The sequence below is a fragment of the Hordeum vulgare genome, chromosome 3H, assembly GCF_904849725.1.
Source record: "Hordeum vulgare subsp. vulgare chromosome 3H, MorexV3_pseudomolecules_assembly, whole genome shotgun sequence".
Classification (NCBI taxonomy): Eukaryota; Viridiplantae; Streptophyta; class Magnoliopsida; order Poales; family Poaceae; genus Hordeum; species Hordeum vulgare.
The window spans coordinates 609032483-609051502 of record NC_058520.1 but is presented as its reverse complement, the minus strand read 5'-3'; the positions used below and the strand labels follow the sequence as shown (position 1 = coordinate 609051502).

The following is a 19020-nucleotide window of genomic DNA, read 5'->3' as shown; positions in this document are numbered from 1 at the left end:
CTATTGGATATTGACCGAGGAGTCTCTCGGGTCATGTCTACATAGTTCTCGAACCCGCAGGGTCTGCACACTTAAGGTTCGACGTTGTTTTATGCGTATTTGAGTTATATGGTTGGTTACCGAATGTTGTTCGGAGTCCCGGATGAGATCACGGACGTCACGAGGGTTTCCGGAATGGTCCGGAAACGAAGATTGATATATAGGATGACCTCATTTGGTTACCGGAAGGTTTTCGTGCATTACCGGAAAAGTTTCGGGCTCATCGGTAGTGTACCGGGAGTGCCGGGAGGGGTGCCGGGGACCATCGGGAGGGGTGTCACGCCCCAAGGGGTCTCATGGGCTATGGGAAGAGATAAACCAGCCCCTAGTGGGCTGGAATAAGTTCCCACTAAGGCCCATAAGGTTTGAGAAGGAAAAAACACAAGGTGGAAAGAGTTTCCAAGTGGGAAGGTGGAATCCTACTCCAAGTAGGATTGGAGTAGGACTCCTCCACCTCCAATTTCGGCCAAACCTTTAGGTTTTGAGGCTGCCTCCTCCCCTCCCTCCCACCTATATATACGGAGGTTTTAGGGCTGATTTGAGACGACTTTCTCACGGCTGCCCGACCACATACCTCCATAGTTTTTCCTCTAGATCGCGTTTCTGCGGAGCTCGGGCGGAGCCCTGCTGAGACGAGATCATCACCAACCTCCGGAGCGCCGTCACGCTGCCGGAGAACTCTTCTACCTCTCCGTCTCTCTTGCTGGATCAAGAAGGCCGAGATCATCGTCGAGTTGTACGTGTGCTGAACGCGGAGGTGCCGTCCGTTCGGTACTAGATCGTGGGACTGATCGCGGGATTGTTCGCGGGGCGGATCGAGGGACGTGAGGACGTTCCACTACATCAACCGCGATCTCTAATCGCTTCTGATGTACGATCTACAAGGGTATGTAGATCACTCATCCCCTCTCGTAGATGGACATCACCATGATAGGTCTTCGTGCGCGTAGGAAATTTTTTGTTTCCCATGCGACGTTCCCCAACAGTGGCATCATGAGCTAGGTTCATGCGTAGATGTCTTCTCGAGTAGAACACAAAAGGTTTTGTGGGCGGTGATGTGCGTTTTGCTGCCCTCCTTAGTCTTTTCTTGATTCCGCGGTATTGTTGGATTGAAGCGGCTTGGACCGACATTACTCGTACGCTTACGAGAGACTGGTTTCATCGTTACGAGTAACCCCCTTTGCTCAAAGATGACTGGCAAGTGACGGTTTCTCCAACTTTAGTTGAATCGGATTTGACCGAGGAGGTCCTTGGATGAGGTTAAATAGCAACTCATATATCTCCGTTGTGGTGTTTGCGTAAGTAAGATGCGATCCTACTAGATACCCTTGGTCACCACGTAAAACATGCAACAACAAAATTAGAGGACGTCTAACTTGTTTTTGCAGGGTATGATTGTGATGTGATATGGCCAATGATGTGATGTGATATATTGGATGTATGAGATGATCATGTTGTAATAGAAATATCGACTTGCACGTCGATGGTACGGCAACCGGCAGGAGCCATAGGGTTGTCTTTATACTAACATATGTGCTTGCAGATGCGTTTACTATTTTGCTAGGATGTAGCTTTAGTAGTAATAGCATAAGTAGCACGACAACCCCGATGGCAACACGTTGATGGATGATCATGGTGTGGCGCCGGTGACAAGAAGATCGTGCCGGTGCTTTGGTGATGGAGATCAAGAAGCACGTGATGATGGCCATATCATGTCACTTATGAATTGCATGTGATGTTAATCCTTTTATGCACCTTATTTTGCTTAGAACGACGGTAGCATTATGAGGTGATCTCTCACTGAAATTTCAAGACGAAATTGTGTTCTCCCCGACTGTGCACCGTTGCGACAGTTCTTCGTTTCGAGACACCACGTGATGATCGGGTGTGATAGACTCAACGTTCACATACAACGGGTGCAAAACAGTTGCACACGCGGAACACTCGGGTTAAGCTTGACGAGCCTAGCATGTGCAGACATGGCCTCGGAACACATGAGACCGAAAGGTCGAGCATGAATCGTATAGTTGATATGATTAGCATAGGGATGCTTACCACTGAAACTATTCTCGACTCACGTGATGATCGGACTTGAGATAGCGGATTTGGATCATGTACCACTCAAATGACTAGAGAGATGTACTTTTTGAGTGGGAGTTCTTAAGTAATATGATTAATTGAACTAATTGTCATGAATATAGTCTAATGGTCTTTGCGAATTACGATGTAGCTTGCGCTATAGCTCTACTGTTTTTATATGTTCCTAGAGAAAATTTAGTTGAAAATTGATAGTAGCAAACTTTGCAGACCGAGTCTGTAAAACCGAGGATTGTCCTCGTTGCTACGCAGAAAGCTTATGTCCTTAATGCACCACTCGGTGTGCTGCACCTCGAGCGTCGTCTGTGGATGCTGTGAACATCCGACATACACGTTTCTGATGACTACACGATAGTTCAGTGCAAAGTACTTAATGGCTTAGAAGCAAGGCACCGAAAACGTTTTAAACGTCACGGAACATAAGTGATGTTCTAAAGAGATGAAATTGTGATTTCATGCTTGTGCCCTTGTTAAGAGGTACGAGACCTCCAACAAAATTCTTTGACCACAAAGTAAAGGAGAAAAGCTCAATCGTTGAGCGTGTGCTCAGATTGTCTGAGTACGACAATCACTTGAATCAAGTGGGAGCTAATCTTCCAGATGAGATAGTGATGGTTCTCCAAAAGTCACTGCCACCAAGCTTTGAGAGCTTCGTGATGAACTATAACATATCAAGGATAGATACAATGATCTTTGAGAGATTCGCGACGTTTGACACTGCGAAAGTAGAAATCAAGAAGGAGCATCAATAGTTGATGGTTTGAAAAACCACTAAGTTTCAAGAAAGGCGAGGGCTAGAAGGGATACTTCGTGAAACGGCAAAACAGTTGCTGCACTAATGAAGAGACCCAAGATTAAACCCAAACCCGAGACTAAGTGCTTCTGTAATAAGGGGAACAGTCACTGAGGCGGAGCAACTCTAGATACTTGGTAGATAAGAAGGCTGGCAAAAGTCGAGAGAAGTATATTTGATATACATAATGTTGATGTGTACTTTACTAGTACTCCTAGTAGCACGAGGGTATTGGATACTGGTTCGGTTGCTAAGTGATTAGTAACGCGAAATGAAAGCTACGGCATAAACGGAGACTAGCTAAAGGCGAGGTGACGATACGTGTTGGAAGTGTTTCCAAGGTTGATATGATCAAACGTCACACGCCCCCTTTACCATCGGGATTGGTGTTGAACCTAAATAATTGTTATTTGGTGCTTGCGTTAAGCATGAACATGATTGGATCGTGTTTATTGCAATACGATTATTCATTCAAAAGGAATAATGGTTACTCTATTTGCTTGAATAATCACCTTCAATGGTTTATTGAATCTCGATTGTAGTGTTACACATTGGTGCCAAAAGATACGAGTTAAATGATGATAGTACCACTTACTTGTGGCACTGCCGCTTGAGTCATGTTAGTATAAATTGCATGAAGAGGCTCCATGCTGATGGATCTTTACTCACCTGATTTCGAATCACTAGTGACATGCAAATCATACCACATGAGCAAGGCCTTGTTTTCATTGAGATGAAACAAGATAGTAACTTGTTGGAAGTGATACATTTTGATGTATGCAGTCCAGTGAGTGTTGAGGCACGCAGTGGATATCATTATGTTCTTACTTCACTGACGACTTGAGTAGATACAGGAGTATTTACTTAATGAATCACAAGTCTGAAATATTGAAAAGTTCAATTCTGTTTCAGAGTGAAGTTCGTCGTAACAAGAGGATGAACTGTCTACGATATGATCATAGAAATGAATATCTAAGTTACGAATTTTTGGTACACAGTTAAGACAATGTGGAAATTGTTTCACAGTTCATGCCACCTGGAACATCATGGTGTGATGATGTGTCTGAACGTCATAGCCACGCACTATTTAGTATGGTGCATGCTGGGATGTCTCTTATCGAATTACCACTATCGTTTATGGGTTATGCATTAGAGACAACCACATTCACTTTAAATGGGGCACCGCGTATTTCCGTTGAGATGACACAGTATAGACTGAGGTTTAGAGAAATCTAAACTGTCGTTTCTTGAAAGTTTGGGGCTTCGAAACTTATGTGAAAAAGTTTCAGTCTGATAAGCTCGAACCCAAAGCGGATAAATGCATCTTCACAGGATATCCAAAACAGTTGGGTACATCTCCTATCTCAGATCCGAAAGCAAAGTGTTGGTTTCTAGAAACGGATCCTTTCTCGAGAAAAGGTTTCTCTCAAAAGAATTGAGTGGGAGGGTAGTAGAACTTGATGAGGTTATTGAACCATCACTTCAACCAGTGTGTAGCAGGGCGTAGGAAGTTGTTCCTGTGGCGCCTACACCAATTGAAGTGGAAGCTGATGATGGTGATCATTAAGCTTCGAATCAAGTTACTACAAACCTCGTAGGTCGACAAGGTCGCGTACTGCTGCAGAGTAGTACGGTAACCCTGTCTTGGAGGTCATGTTGTTGAGCAACAGTGAACCTACGAGTTATGGAGAAAGCGATGGTGGGCCCAGATTCCGACAAATGGCTGGAAGCCATAAAATCCGAGAGAGGATCCATGTGTGAAAACAAAGTGTAGACTTTGGTAGAACTACTTGATGGTCATGGGACTATTGGGTAAAATGGATCTTTAAAAGAAGGCAGACGATGATGGTGATAAGTCACTATTAAGAAAAGCTCGACTTGTCGCAAAGATGTTTTCGACAAGATCAAACAGTTGACTATGATGAGTCTTTCTCACTCGTAGCGATGCTAAAGGTCTGTTAGAATTATGTTAGTAGTTGCTGCATTATTTATGAAATATTGCACGTAGGATGTCAAAACATTGTTTCCTCGACGGTTTCCTTGAGCAAACATTGTATGTGATACAACCAGAAGGTTTTGTCGATCCTAAAGATACTAGCAAGTATGCAAGCTCCAGTGATCCTTCAATGGACTGGTGCAAGCATCTCGGAGTTGGAATAAGCACTTTGATGAGATGATCAAAGATTTTGGGTGTGTACAAGGTTTATGAGAAACTTGTATTTCCAAAGAAGTGAGTGGGAGCACTATAGAATTTCTGATAGGTATATGTGGTTGACATATTGTGGATCAGAAGTAATGTAGAATTTCTGTAAAGCATACAAGGTTGTTTGAAAGAAGTTTTCAAAGGAGTACCTGGATTATGCTACTTGAAGGTTGAGCGTCAAAGATCTATGGAGATAGATCGAAAGCGCTTAATAGAAGTTTCAACAAGATGCATGCCCTGACAAGTTTTTGAAAAAGTTCAAAATAGACCAGCAAAGAAGGAGTTCTTAGTTGCGTTGTGAGGTGTGAATTTGAGTAAGACTCAAAACCCGACCACGGCAGAATAAAGAGAATAGACGAAGGTCGTCTTCTATGCCTTAGCCGTAGAATCTAAAGTATGCCATACTGTGTACCGAACCTGAAGTGTGCCTTGACTCAAAGTATGTTGAGAGGTACAGAGAGTGATCCATGATTGAATCACTAGCAGCGGTCGAAATTTATCCTTAGTAACTAATGGACTAAGGAATTTTTCTCGATTATGGAGGTGGTTAAAGAGTTTGTCGTAAAGGGTTACGTCAATGCAAGCTTTGACACTAATCCGGATAACTATGAGTAGTGAAACGGATTCATATAGTAGAGTAGATATTTGGAGCATTTCCGAATAGCACGTAGTAGCAGCATCTATAAGATGACATAAAGATTTGTAAAGAACGCACGAATCTGAAAGTTTCAGAACCGTTGACTAAAACCTCTCTCACGAGCAAGACGTGATCAGACCACATAACTATATGGGTGTTGGATTCGTTGGAATCACATGGTGATGTGAACTAGATTATTGACTCTAGTGCAAGTGGGAGACTGTTGGAAATATGCCCTAGAGGCAATAATAAATTAGTTATTATTATATTTCTTAGTTCATGATAATCGTTTATTATCCATGCTATAATTGTATTGATTGGAAACACAATACTTGTGTGGATACATAGACAAAACACTGTCCCTAGTAAGCCTCTAGTTGACTAGCTCGTTGTTCAAAAGATGGTCAAGGTTTCCTGGCCATAGGCAAGTGTTGTCACTTGATAACGGGATCACATCATTAGGAGAATCATGTGATGGACTAGACCCAAACTAATAGACGTAGCATGTTGATCGTGTCATTTTGTTGCTACTGTTTTCTGCGTGTCAAGTATTTATTCCTATGACCATGAGATCATATAACTCACTGACACCGGAGGAATGCTTTGTGTGTATCAAACGTCGCAACGTAACTGGGTGACTATAAAGATGCTCTACAGGTATCTCCGAAGGTGTTAGTTGAGTTAGTATGGATCAAGACTGGGATTTGTCACTCCGTGTGAACGGAGAGGTATCTCGGGGCCCACTCGGTAATACAACATCACACACAAGCCTTGCAAGCAATGTAACTTAGTGTAAGTTGCGGGATCTTGTATTACGGAACGAGTAAAGAGACTTGCCGGTAAACGAGATTGAAATAGGTATGCGGATACTGACGATCGAATCTCGGGCAAGTAACATACCGAAGGACAAAGGGAATGACATACGGGATTATATGAATCCTTGGCACTGAGGTTCAAACGATAAGATCTTCGTAGAATATGTAGGATCCAATATGGGCATCCAGGTCCCGCTATTGGATATTGACCGAGGAGTCTCTCGGGTCATGTCTACATAGTTCTCGAACCCGCAGGGTCTGCACACTTAAGGTTCGACGTTGTTTTATGCGTATTTGAGTTATATGGTTGGTTACCGAATGTTGTTCGGAGTCCCGGATGAGATCACGGACGTCACGAGGGTTTCCGGAATGGTCCGGAAACGAAGATTGATATATAGGATGACCTCATTTGGTTACCGGAAGGTTTTCGTGCATTACCGGAAAAGTTTCGGGCTCATCGGTAGTGTACCGGGAGTGCCGGGAGGGGTGCCGGGGACCATCGGGAGGGGTGTCACGCCCCAAGGGGTCTCATGGGCTATGGGAAGAGATAAACCAGCCCCTAGTGGGCTGGAATAAGTTCCCACTAAGGCCCATAAGGTTTGAGAAGGAAAAAACACAAGGTGGAAAGAGTTTCCAAGTGGGAAGGTGGAATCCTACTCCAAGTAGGATTGGAGTAGGACTCCTCCACCTCCAATTTCGGCCAAACCTTTAGGTTTTGAGGCTGCCTCCTCCCCTCCCTCCCACCTATATATACGGAGGTTTTAGGGCTGATTTGAGACGACTTTCTCACGGCTGCCCGACCACATACCTCCATAGTTTTTCCTCTAGATCGCGTTTCTGCGGAGCTCGGGCGGAGCCCTGCTGAGACGAGATCATCACCAACCTCCGGAGCGCCGTCACGCTGCCGGAGAACTCTTCTACCTCTCCGTCTCTCTTGCTGGATCAAGAAGGCCGAGATCATCGTCGAGTTGTACGTGTGCTGAACGCGGAGGTGCCGTCCGTTCGGTACTAGATCGTGGGACTGATCGCGGGATTGTTCGCGGGGCGGATCGAGGGACGTGAGGACGTTCCACTACATCAACCGCGATCTCTAATCGCTTCTGATGTATGATCTACAAGGGTATGTAGATCACTCATCCCCTCTCGTAGATGGACATCACCATGATAGGTCTTCGTGCGCGTAGGAAATTTTTTGTTTCCCATGCGACGTTCCCCAGCAACCAAGACACTTACAGAAGCCGAGAGAGAGCAAAGAAGCGGCAGCAGGATGAGGAGAATGACAAGTTCAACCAGTTGCTTACCAGGATTAACGAGCAACAGAAGCAGATTGATGAGCTTAGAGGAGTACCGCGCCAGGAAGATCCTGCACTTGATATTACCGGCGCCCCATCTAAGCGGAAAAGCAGCGTGGCTGAATCTGAGGCCCCGCCCGACGATGAATGAAGAATGATAGAGGGCGGTCCCGGCTACCCCGTGGATGGAATCAAGGAGTCAACATCATGTGAACTCCATCAGAAATTTAAGAACATATCCATGAAGGTGGTCGTCGGACAAGCTTTACCTTCTGGCCCTGATGCACCCTGGCATGGCCGTGAGATTCCAGCTGGCTTTGCTAAAGTCGGGGTGGATGAAATCATGACGGGGTTTAATGATATGGAGCTCGACATAGCTGGACCCGAAGATGAGAGGACACTCGGAGAAGTACTGGGTGGAGTCATCCTATGGGACAAGAACTACATCAAGCTTCCAGGCTCGGCCCCAAGGACAACACCGCCTCCGAGTCGTCGCAGGTCACCTACACCTCCATTACCTCCAAGCCCTCCACATGACGTCGGCCAACACAACACGAGTCCATCTCGATCACCGCCGCCGGACTTGGGTCATCCGTCTCCGCCGCCGCCCGCTCCGGATACAAAGCCTGAGCCTGCCACGGATACAAAGCGGAAGCGTGCCACCAAGAACGCTCCGCCGCCGCCCGCTCCGGATACAAAGCCTGAGCCTGCCATGGATACAAAGCGGGAGCGTGCTACCAAGAACTCTCCGCCGCCGCCCGCTCCGGATACAAAGCCTGAGCCTGCCACGGATACAAAGCGGGAGCGTGCCACCAAGAACGCTCCGCCGCCGCCGCTCCGGATACAAAGCCTGAGCCTGCCACAGATACAAAGCGGGAGCGTGCCACCAAGAACGCTCCGCCGCCGCCGCTCCGGATACAAAGCCTGAGCCTGCCACGGATACAAAGCGGGAGCGTGCCACCAAGAACGCTCCGCCGACAATTCCTAAGCCACAGAGCACCCCAAAGCGCAAACGGTCGCCCCTCCTAAAGGTACGTCATGCTAATCTTCCTATCGGACCTTATGATCGTACCCCCGAGGAAAACGCCAGGATAGCAAAGGAACATCATGATGCGCAGATGAAAAAGAAGGAACCCGAGCCCCGCCCGGAATACACCTAGAAGCAAATAGCATTTGCAAAATACTTCACGACCCTTCCATCACAGTATGACTTACACCATAAGCCTGATGACTATACACGCACATTGCAGAAGGAAGTGAAAAAGAGCAGATCTCGATCACCGCCGCTGGACTTGGGTCGTCCGTCTCCGCCGCCGCCCGCTCCGGATACTAAGCGGGAGTGTGCCACCAAGAACGCTCCGCCGACGATTCCTAAGCCACAGAGCACCCCAAAGCGCAAACGGTCGCCCCTCCCAAAGGTACGTCATGCTAATCTTCCTATCAGACCTTATGACTTACACCATAAGCCTGATGACTATACACGCACATTGCAGAAGGAAGTGAAAAAGAGCAGATCACGTGGAAGTGCAAGTGGGAGCAAATCAAGTTCAACTACAAGCAAGAAAAAATCAGACGTTCCTCAGCTTGGACAACAGGCCAAACAGTCGATCCCACCCCTCAAGGTGTTAACCGAGAATGTTCCCCCTCCGGTGCAGGGGCTAGCTTTAGAAAGAGCAAAGGAGTTGGCGGCTGCATGTGGTGTCTCGGTTGAAGAATTGTTGTCTTCCCAAGACGACAAGATACCCAAGGCTGTGATAGCCCCTAAGCCACAGTTTGTCATGGGTGAGCCTTTGGTCAGCAAAGATGATCTCCCAACAAATATGCGTTACTTGCATCAATGGTACTTAAGTGAATCAAAGAATGGGAGAACGATGATCGTGCTGAGTGTCCCACAGGAGTACTACGGCCGCCCCGAACAAATCCATATCGACTTTGATGGACTCTTCCAAATGTACAATGGCGACGCCCTCGACAAATCGCTTATGAGTTGCTATTGTCTGTAAGTTTTTCAATTTGTTGTCTACATATAACTTGTTTACTTATTTCAATTCATTGTCTATATATAACTTGTACTCTATTATGCAGAATAAAGATTCTGGATTTTAAAAGTAAGAGCATCCTAAATATTGGGTTTATTGACCCAGATAAAATACATATAGCGACGCTAACTAATTATCCCAAGGAGACGGAGGAAAACCTTCTAAGGTTTCTAATAGATCAAAATTTCTGTGACCACATACTGTTTCCATACAACTTCAGGTGAGGGTCTTTACTCTGTTGTGTCCATTCACGTATAAGTGTAATTGATAAGTTACTGACATATATATATATATATATACATGTGCAGCTTTCATTGGATTCTGTTGGACATTCAAATTGATAAGGGAAGAGTTGATGCCTTCGACCCATTATCGAGACCCTTGGAACAGTTCCAAAGCCTGCAGGACATGCTCCAAGGGTAATTTCAATCATTCTTGCGCTTTATCGGTCTCTTTCGATGATTTTCTGATATATCAATTAATGAAAAACTTAGCAAATCATTATCCTTGTCGGGCAGGGTTTGAAAGCGGTTCAAGTGCGTGACTCCCGGTATCGAGCATGAGAAGCTGACCTTTAGAGCGGCTCAGGTAAGTAGTAGTATGATATACTTCTATTTTCAATACATTTATGATGCTAGATTATTATTTTGATTATATATATTCTATTCTCGTAAAGTGCGACCAACAGCCACGGGGAACACATCTATGCGGATACTATGTTTGCGAGACCATTCGCACGTTTACCTCTGAGCACAAGGTGTTGGAATTATGCCCTAGAGGCAATAATAAATATAATTATTATTATAATTCCTGTATCAAGATCATAGTTTATTATCCATGCTATAATTGTATTGAATGAAGACTCATTTACATGTGTGGATACATAGACAAAACACCGTCCCTAGCATGCCTCTAGTTGGCTAGCCAGTTGATCGATGATAGTCAGTGTCTTCTGATTATGAACAAGGTGTTGTTGCTTGATAACTGGATCACGTCATTAGGACAATCACGTGATGGACTAGACCCAAACTAATAGACGTAGCATGTTGATCGTGTCATTTTGTTGCTACTGTTTTCTGCGTGTCAAGTATTTGTTCCTATGACCATGAGATCATATAAATCACTGACACTGGAGGAATGCTTTGTGTGTATCAAACGTCGCAACGTAACTGGGTGACTATAAAGGTGCTCTACAAGTATCTCCGAAGGTGTTCGTTGAGTTAGTATGGATCGAGACTGGGATTTGTCACTCCGTGTGACGGAGAGGTATCTCGGGGCCCACTCGGTAATACAACATCACACACAAGCCTTGCAAGTAATGTGACTTAGTGTAAGTTGCGGGATCTTGTATTATGGAACGAGTAAAGAGACTTGCCGGTAAACGAGATTGAAATAGGTATGCGGATACTGACGATCAAATCTCGGGCAAGTAACATACCGAAGGACAAAGGGAATGACATACGGGATTATATGAATCCTTGACACTGAGGTTCAAACGATAAGATCTTCGTAGAATATGTGGGATCCAATATGGGCATCCAGGTCCCGCTATTGGATATTGACCGAGGAGTCTCTCGGGTCATGTCTACATAGTTCTCGAACCCGCAGGGTCTGCACACTTAAGGTTCGACGCTGTTTTATGCGTATTTGAGTTATATGGTTGGTTACCGAATGTTGTTCGGAGTCTCGGATGAGATCACGGACGTCACGAGGGTTTCCGGAATGGTCCGGAAACGAAGATTGATATATAGGATGACCTCATTTGATTACCGGAAGTTTTTCGGAGTTATCGGGAATGTACCGGGAATGACGAATGGGTTCCGGGAGTTCACCGGGGGGGGGGGGGGAACCCACCCCGGGGAAGCCCATAGGCCTTGAGGGTGGCACACGAGCCCTTAGTGGGCTGGTGGGACAGCCCAAAAGGCTCTATGCGACAAGGAGAAGAAAATCAAGAGAGAAAGAAAAAAAGGGAGGAGGTGGGAAGGAAAGGGGACTCCCTCCCACCAAACCTAGTCCAACTCGGTTTGTGGGGGGGGGAGAGTCCTCCCCCTTGGACTCGGCCGACCCCCTTGGGGCTCCTTGAGCCCCAAGGCAAGGTCCCCTCCCTCCCACCTATATATACGGAGGTTTTAGGGCTGATTTCAGACGACTTTTCCACGGCAGCCCGACCACATACCTCCACGGTTTTTCCTCTAGATCGCGTTTCTGCGGAGCTCGGGCGGAGCCCTGCTGAGACAAGGTCATCACCAACCTCCGGAGCGCCGTCACGCTGCCGGAGAACTCTTCTACCTCTCCGTCTCTCTTGCTGGATCAAGAAGGCCGAGATCATCGTCGAGCTGTACGTGTGCTGAACGCGGAGGTGCCGTCCGTTCAGTACTAGATCGTGGGACTGATCGCGGGATTGTTCGCGGGGCGGATCGAGGGACGTGAGGACGTTCCACTACATCAACCGCGTTCTCTAACGCTTCTGCTGTACGGTCTACAAGGGTACGTAGATCACTCATCCCCTCTCGTAGATGGACATCACCATGATAGGTCTTCGTGCGCGTAGGAAAATTTTTGTTTCCCATGCGACGTTTCCCAACACAAGGATCACATATTCGACGTAAGCAATGAACATTTACACCTCTATTTTTACCCGTCATTCTTTGTTATCATGATTGATATTCATATTCATCTCCTCTTCTTATATAGCACACGGCCATGACGACGAAGGTCCTACCAGAGCAACGCGCGATTGCTGTTGCAGTGGAGCTTGCGACCTTTCTGAGGACGGAAGCTATAGATGACAAAGGACGATTTAGTGTAGCTAGGGGCCATTACTGATGTTCGTCCATGTAATCAAATAGACAGGCTCTAGTCCCGATAATTCAGATCTCCATATAATTGTATATATATGCTTGCTTGTAAGATAAGTTAACCTTATATATATATGCATAATTATTTCTATTTAAATTATATGAAAACTAATTCCCGAACACCAAACGAGGCATCACGTTAATCTCCCGAACACCTAAACCCTAAAACCCTAAAACCCAAAAATAATTTCATTAAAAAAAACCCGAAAATAAGCAAAATCTGAAAATCTTTAGTCCCGGCCCGTGTAACGAACCGGGACTAAAGGTCCTGCCCGTGGGGCGCTACGAGGCGCCCACGTGGATCACCTTTAGACCCGGCTTGTAAAAGGGCCGGGACTAAAGGTTAGGCCTTTAGTCCCGCCCCTTTAGTCCCGGTTGGTGAATCGGGACTAAAGCCCCTTACGGGCCGGGGCTAAAGGCCCCGTCCCCACTAGTGGGGGTTCACTGTTGACTAAACTGAACTGAAATATGCGAGAGAAACCGAAGCCGGCCCAAGGAAGAAAAGGCCTCGGCCATTTTTCCTTTTTTAAGGAGTTTTAGGTTTCTGTCTATTAATAGGCAGATTTAAAAGACTTTTCTAGGCATTTTTTCCTTCGAAAATATGTTTAGAAAATAGCAAAAGAAAAAGTTCAAAGTTTCTGTCAATTTAGACAGAATTGTTAATTTATTTTTCTGAAAAGAAAAGTAAAAATATTTCTGAGAACAAAATTGTTTTCTCAGAAAAGGAAAAGTTCATGATCTTTATAAAAGCATTAATAATGTTCATGAATTTTTTAATTATGACGGAATATATTTTTCTGTAATAGTAACATAATTTTTCTGCAAAGAAAAATAAAAGTTTCTGAAAATACAATATTTTTTCAGAAAAGGAAAAGTTCATCGATTTTATAAAAGTAATTATAAAGTTCATGAAACTTTGATTTTAACAGAATATTTTTCTGTAAAGGTGCATGAATTTTTATATTCACGTTTTTTTTCCGCTGCAAAGTAAAAAGATTTAGTCATCCAATTAAATTGGAACCAACAGGAATATTTAATTGGAAGAACTGTTATTAGCAAAGTTTTTCCCTTGTGGGTGAAATAGGATTCAAACAGTTTCCGCTATGACAATAAAATGATGTTTGTTTTAAAGTTAAATATGGTATTGTTATTTTCTGACCAACGTTGATGATAACAATACTATAATTGTATGAGTCATCTTATGTTTAAAGCTTAAATATCTGATAAATTTTGTATCAAAGTGATCAATTTTCGGAGCACAGATAAAGAAACGCATATGGTTAATGATGATGATGATTATTTCTTAGCAAAGTTGTTCAATAAGAATACTATCATCACATTGTTTATGAGTTATATGCATTATTTCCATTTCTGCCCAACGGTGATATGGAATTAATGTAGAAGGATGATGTTTTATTCTAATTCTGCCACAACGGTGATTTAGAATATTCCAGAAAGTTTTAAAAGGTTTAATGTGCATGATTTTAATCAGACCAACGTAGGGTTATTTTTATGCTCATTACCATTGTTCATTGGCTAAGTTTTCTCAGACTAAAAGTTATTCAAGCTTTCACTCATGAAAGCGAATGGTTTGGATACTAGTGACCCGAAAGATGGAAAAGAAAGGCCATAACTTGAGGGAATAAATTCTCTCTAAAGAATGGCTTCACAAGAAAAGAACTCTTGGATATTAATTCAAGAAAAGAAAAGAGATAGATCATTGAGAGTCTTGGTTGACGAATGTCTTTCATGTACTCTCTATGATGGAGTCTCCTTTTTTCAATCAACATGATTGAAATGAAACAAGCAACATGCATGTTTAATTTGACCAACGTCGGATCAAACATGTGTGTCAAAGATAATTCAGATTTATTTCTGAATTTGATGCAGTCAAAAGAGCCAATTATGGCATTTATGTCCCTTAAAGGGAATTACCCGCATGGCGGGAAAAGTCTGGGAAGAATGCCTGCGTAACCGGGTAAAGTTGACATTGTATTATGTCAACAATCCGTGTATGGCGGGAGAAATTTTGGCAAAGGCCTTATCCTGTATGACAGGAGAAAGTAATGATGACTCATGTGCGGTTAATGTGTCCCACTATGGGAGAAAAGTATGGAGTAGCTATTAAGCTTTCCTATTATCGACCGTACACTTTATGTGTAGCGGTCATTATGCAATCACTAAATCCAGAAAGGATAAAAGTAACAGACGAACCTAAAGACAAGAATGATATGCAAGTGTGACTTGCAAAAGAGACAATGATAAAGAACTCTGTTGAGTTTCTGAAATGAAATGAGGAAAGAGTACTCCCATACTAGTTAACTTATAACTTCATTTTACATGAAGTGATAAGATGAATGAGCTAGATAATCGAAGTTTCCTCATTTCACAAGAGCTATGAATGGGTTTCGAAATTGTGGCAGAAAAGTTCTTGCCACATTTCGAGGGGGAGATAGAGACATGAAATACATTGTAGTGTATTTCATGACTCCTCTGTACTTTAGACGATGTGATGCACATTATGCATCTAAAGTGATCCATTAATGAAGAATGTGATTGTCAAGGGGAGTACGACAGTCATCTGAATACCGTCATTATGATACCCCTAAAGAAAAGAAGCAGTTGTATTTTCGGATCTTTTATAATTCCGAAAGCAGACTAAGGAATACAACAGTGGTGCATAAAGTGCCATAAAGAAGAAAGTTTTAAAGATACGCCATTTCTTCAGTGAAGATGGAGTAATCTGGGGGAGCATGTTGTATGAACGATACAACACCTGTTGTTAGCTCTACAAGGGATCTTGTGATACAGGTCCCTGTAAAACCTATTGCCTTTTGGAAATGGGTGACTATAGAATTAATTTGCCTCTTGGCAATGACAGAGCAACGACAACCCCATATGAAAGAAGTGCCAGTACCTGAGATTTTGATGGTCTCTAGGAATGTGAAAATCAGATACTTGTGACTACTATAAAGTCTATGTTAGTGAAATTCCATCATTTGAATTTCACTAACATAGACTTTATGAAGGGTCTACAAGGCAAATGTGACTCCAAAGGAAATATGTAAAGGTGTAAAACATGACTTAAATCGGAAGATTTTGTGCAAAGAAAATGAGAGGACAATTGCATTCATGCAAAGTTATAGAATGGGAAATTTGTTTCCCAATTCCTGTGCATGTGGATGACGTCCTACTTGCTAGTGGTGATGTCAATTCTAGTGCAGGAGGAGAGAAGAAGTTCTTGTCCTCAGAGTTCAAAAGAATAAAAAGGGGTATTAGGAATGTCGCATGGACATGCTAAGAAAGATCTCTAAAGTATGCATACGAGAAAACCTACGCCTGTTCTCAAAGTCAAGGGTAATGGAACTGGAAACTATGGTGTTTCAAAAGCTAATAAGAAAAGATTGTAAACCAATATGGTACCATATGCTTCAGTTGTTGGAAGCACAAGATGTTACCCTGACACAGTTTACGTATATATCCGGGTTGTTTTGACAATGTCCAGTCCATAGATAAATCAATGGAATGGAGTCAAAGATATTGGCCTCATGCTAAAAGAAATAAGTGCTCTCAAAAGATTGTGAGTACAAAGGCAGGACTTGTGAAATGTATAGCGAAATCCACAGTTGTCGCTAACTTTCATACTCGGAGTTTTGTGTGGAAAATCTCCAAATGAGTAAAACGATTGTCATCAATGTGATGCAATGATATGTTATAGCTTGATATGAGGCTGAAGGACAGGCAACGTGGTTAAGGCTACCTGTACCCGGAGTGGATAATGGTTGACAACGACGATTACCATTTTAAGTTCTTTTGCTCCTGTCACAACGAGTCAAGTGTTGATGCCAAACACACTGACAAAGAGTTACGTGTTGTGAAGGAGAAAGTCCGGAATTATGGAAAAAATGCTTGAAGCATAAAAGCAACAAACAAGTGTTTGCAGATCTGCTTATCAAAGGCTTACCGCCCAGTGTGTTCGGAGAACACACAGTCGGCATGGGTTTTATGGTATAGTCTAAAATTTCCGGACAATAAAGGGCCCAAGGTTAAAGAATCTGTCTCAAAATAGAGAGGTACATTGTGGCTGTCTGATTCCATCGGCAATTGAGCCGTGGCGATGAAACATGCCCTATGTATTGATCTGTTACGAAACGGGTAAAGTTTAACGTATATGATGAGATCAAGGGGGAGAATGTTAGATTGATCTCTTTCTCAATGGGCCCAACGGCCCATTGGACCTTGACTCACGCCCTGATCGGGGGCGTCCAGCCCAAGCAAGGTTGGTGGGCCCCTGTCACGCAGTGCTATAAAGAGGAGGTGGGGACCGTGGCACAAGTTACGAGGTTCGCCGCCGCCACTGGCACCCCACTCTCTAACCCTGATCCGATCTAGAGGGATGCACTGAAGCGATGGGAAGTCCATCACCGCCACTACCGGATCTCTCTCCTTCCCCACCGTCGTCACCACCTCACGACGGTAGCCGGAGGGAGCTCATCGAGTACGGGATAAGGTAACAAATCTCCACTTCACACCGAACACATCTAGTCTTGTCGATCCACGGGATCTATCAAGGTTCACTTACACTAGGTTTTGAGATTTGAGCTCTTGCTGGGAGGTGGGACTGCACGGTTGGTCAGAGATGGTTGGAATCAATACAACAGACGAGTGCATAGACAGGCAGTTGAGCATTCAACCCATGTTTCTAGCTATGAGCTGTACCTGTAAAGCCCATTGGCATCTGCAAAACCGTTAGATTCAATTACAAGGTATTTGTGTGAGGTGTGGCCGTGTAGAATGGCAAATTTGTTCGATTAGTAGTTGCTGTCATTTTTAGTTCATAAATAAACAGACTTGAACGATATTGCCCCCGGAACTACATGTTGCTTCCTATGTACTACCTCTGTATCTAAATACTTGTAGTTGGGTAAAACATATGGGAACGAAGGAGGAGGGGTAGGAGCTGGTTGTGTCTGCTGAATGAAGGAGGAGGGGTTCATTGCTGACTAAACTGAACCGAAATATGCCAGAGAAATAGAGGTGCTCTGTGGTAGGTGTCGGAACAGGAGGAGCGTGTGAAGTCGTGGATCTCACCTCAAACTTATCATGGACCCATGGACGTACGGAGCTGAAATTGGGGAAGCTGAGCGTCAAGCTCCGGCTGAGGGAAGCTGTCCGAGCTCCGACGAGGGATGGCCGCAAGCACCTGCTGCACCTGGACGCGGTTGACCTCAGTGAATCCCGAGCCGGAGGAAGACCGCTGCGGGATGGAGGCGGTGGAGGAGGAGAGGTCGGCGGCGGAGCAGGGGAGCGCAGGGGAGCTGACTTTGAGTCGAACAACCAATGATTCCCATCAACAACAATCATAGTTTTTTTGGGAATTTTTTTTTTAATAAATAGCTACTTTCTCTGTACCTAAACAATTGTAGTTGAAAAAAGTAGTCTATTTTTTTCAACTATAATTATTTAGATTATCCCAAAAAATTTATTTAGATACGAAAAGGATAGATTTTTTTTAAGGTAAACGGAAGGAATAGATGGGAGCTCTAGTCAACGCTTTGGGCACCAACTATTGCTTGTGTGCCCACCCAGTCATTCTTTTCTTTTGAATGTTGGCAAAGCTTGCCAAATTCATTTATCAGTGGGGGTGCAACAGAGTACAGGAGGAGAGGCCCAAGCAGGCCAGAGAGAAGGAAAAGAAGAAACAAAAACAAGCAGAAGAACAAAATACAGTATTACACCCCAGCCGGGGTCAAAAAAAATCCCAGCACCTGCCATGTTCCAGACCCTAATCTCATCTCTAATCTTACACTTAAAACCTTCCGTAGTCATGCATTCTTTCTGGAAGACTCTCCTCTTCTGCTCCCGCCAAATTTCCCAAGTAATCATGTGCACAAGAGATAACAACCCCTTCTTCTTTTCCTTGACTGTGGCGTCGTATCGATCCTGCATCCATGCAGTAAAATTGTAGTCCCCCGCCCAATTCGTCGGGCATAGAGTAGGCATATCCGTAAGTGAGGCGATGGAGTTTCAAATAGTTCTTAACCAGGGGCAATCGATGAAGAGGCGTGATGGGGTTTCTAAGCTTCTTACACAGAGGGGGCAGAAGTAATCGTTTGCCCATCCACGCCGCAGCAGAACGTCAGCCGTCGGGGTCCTATCAAGCATGACCGTCCAAATGAAGAATATGCACTTGCGTGGAGCCTAGGCGGACCAGATCAGTTTGTACCCGAGCATTTGAATCGACCCC

General features: G+C 44.3%; 1 pseudogene; it reads right to left on the bottom strand.

The window, feature by feature from the left end:
- The window catches only part of LOC123442253, a 37248-nt pseudogene extending 19111 nt beyond the window's left edge, over positions 1–18137 (bottom strand).
- Between the last annotated feature and the right edge of the window lie 883 nt (positions 18138–19020).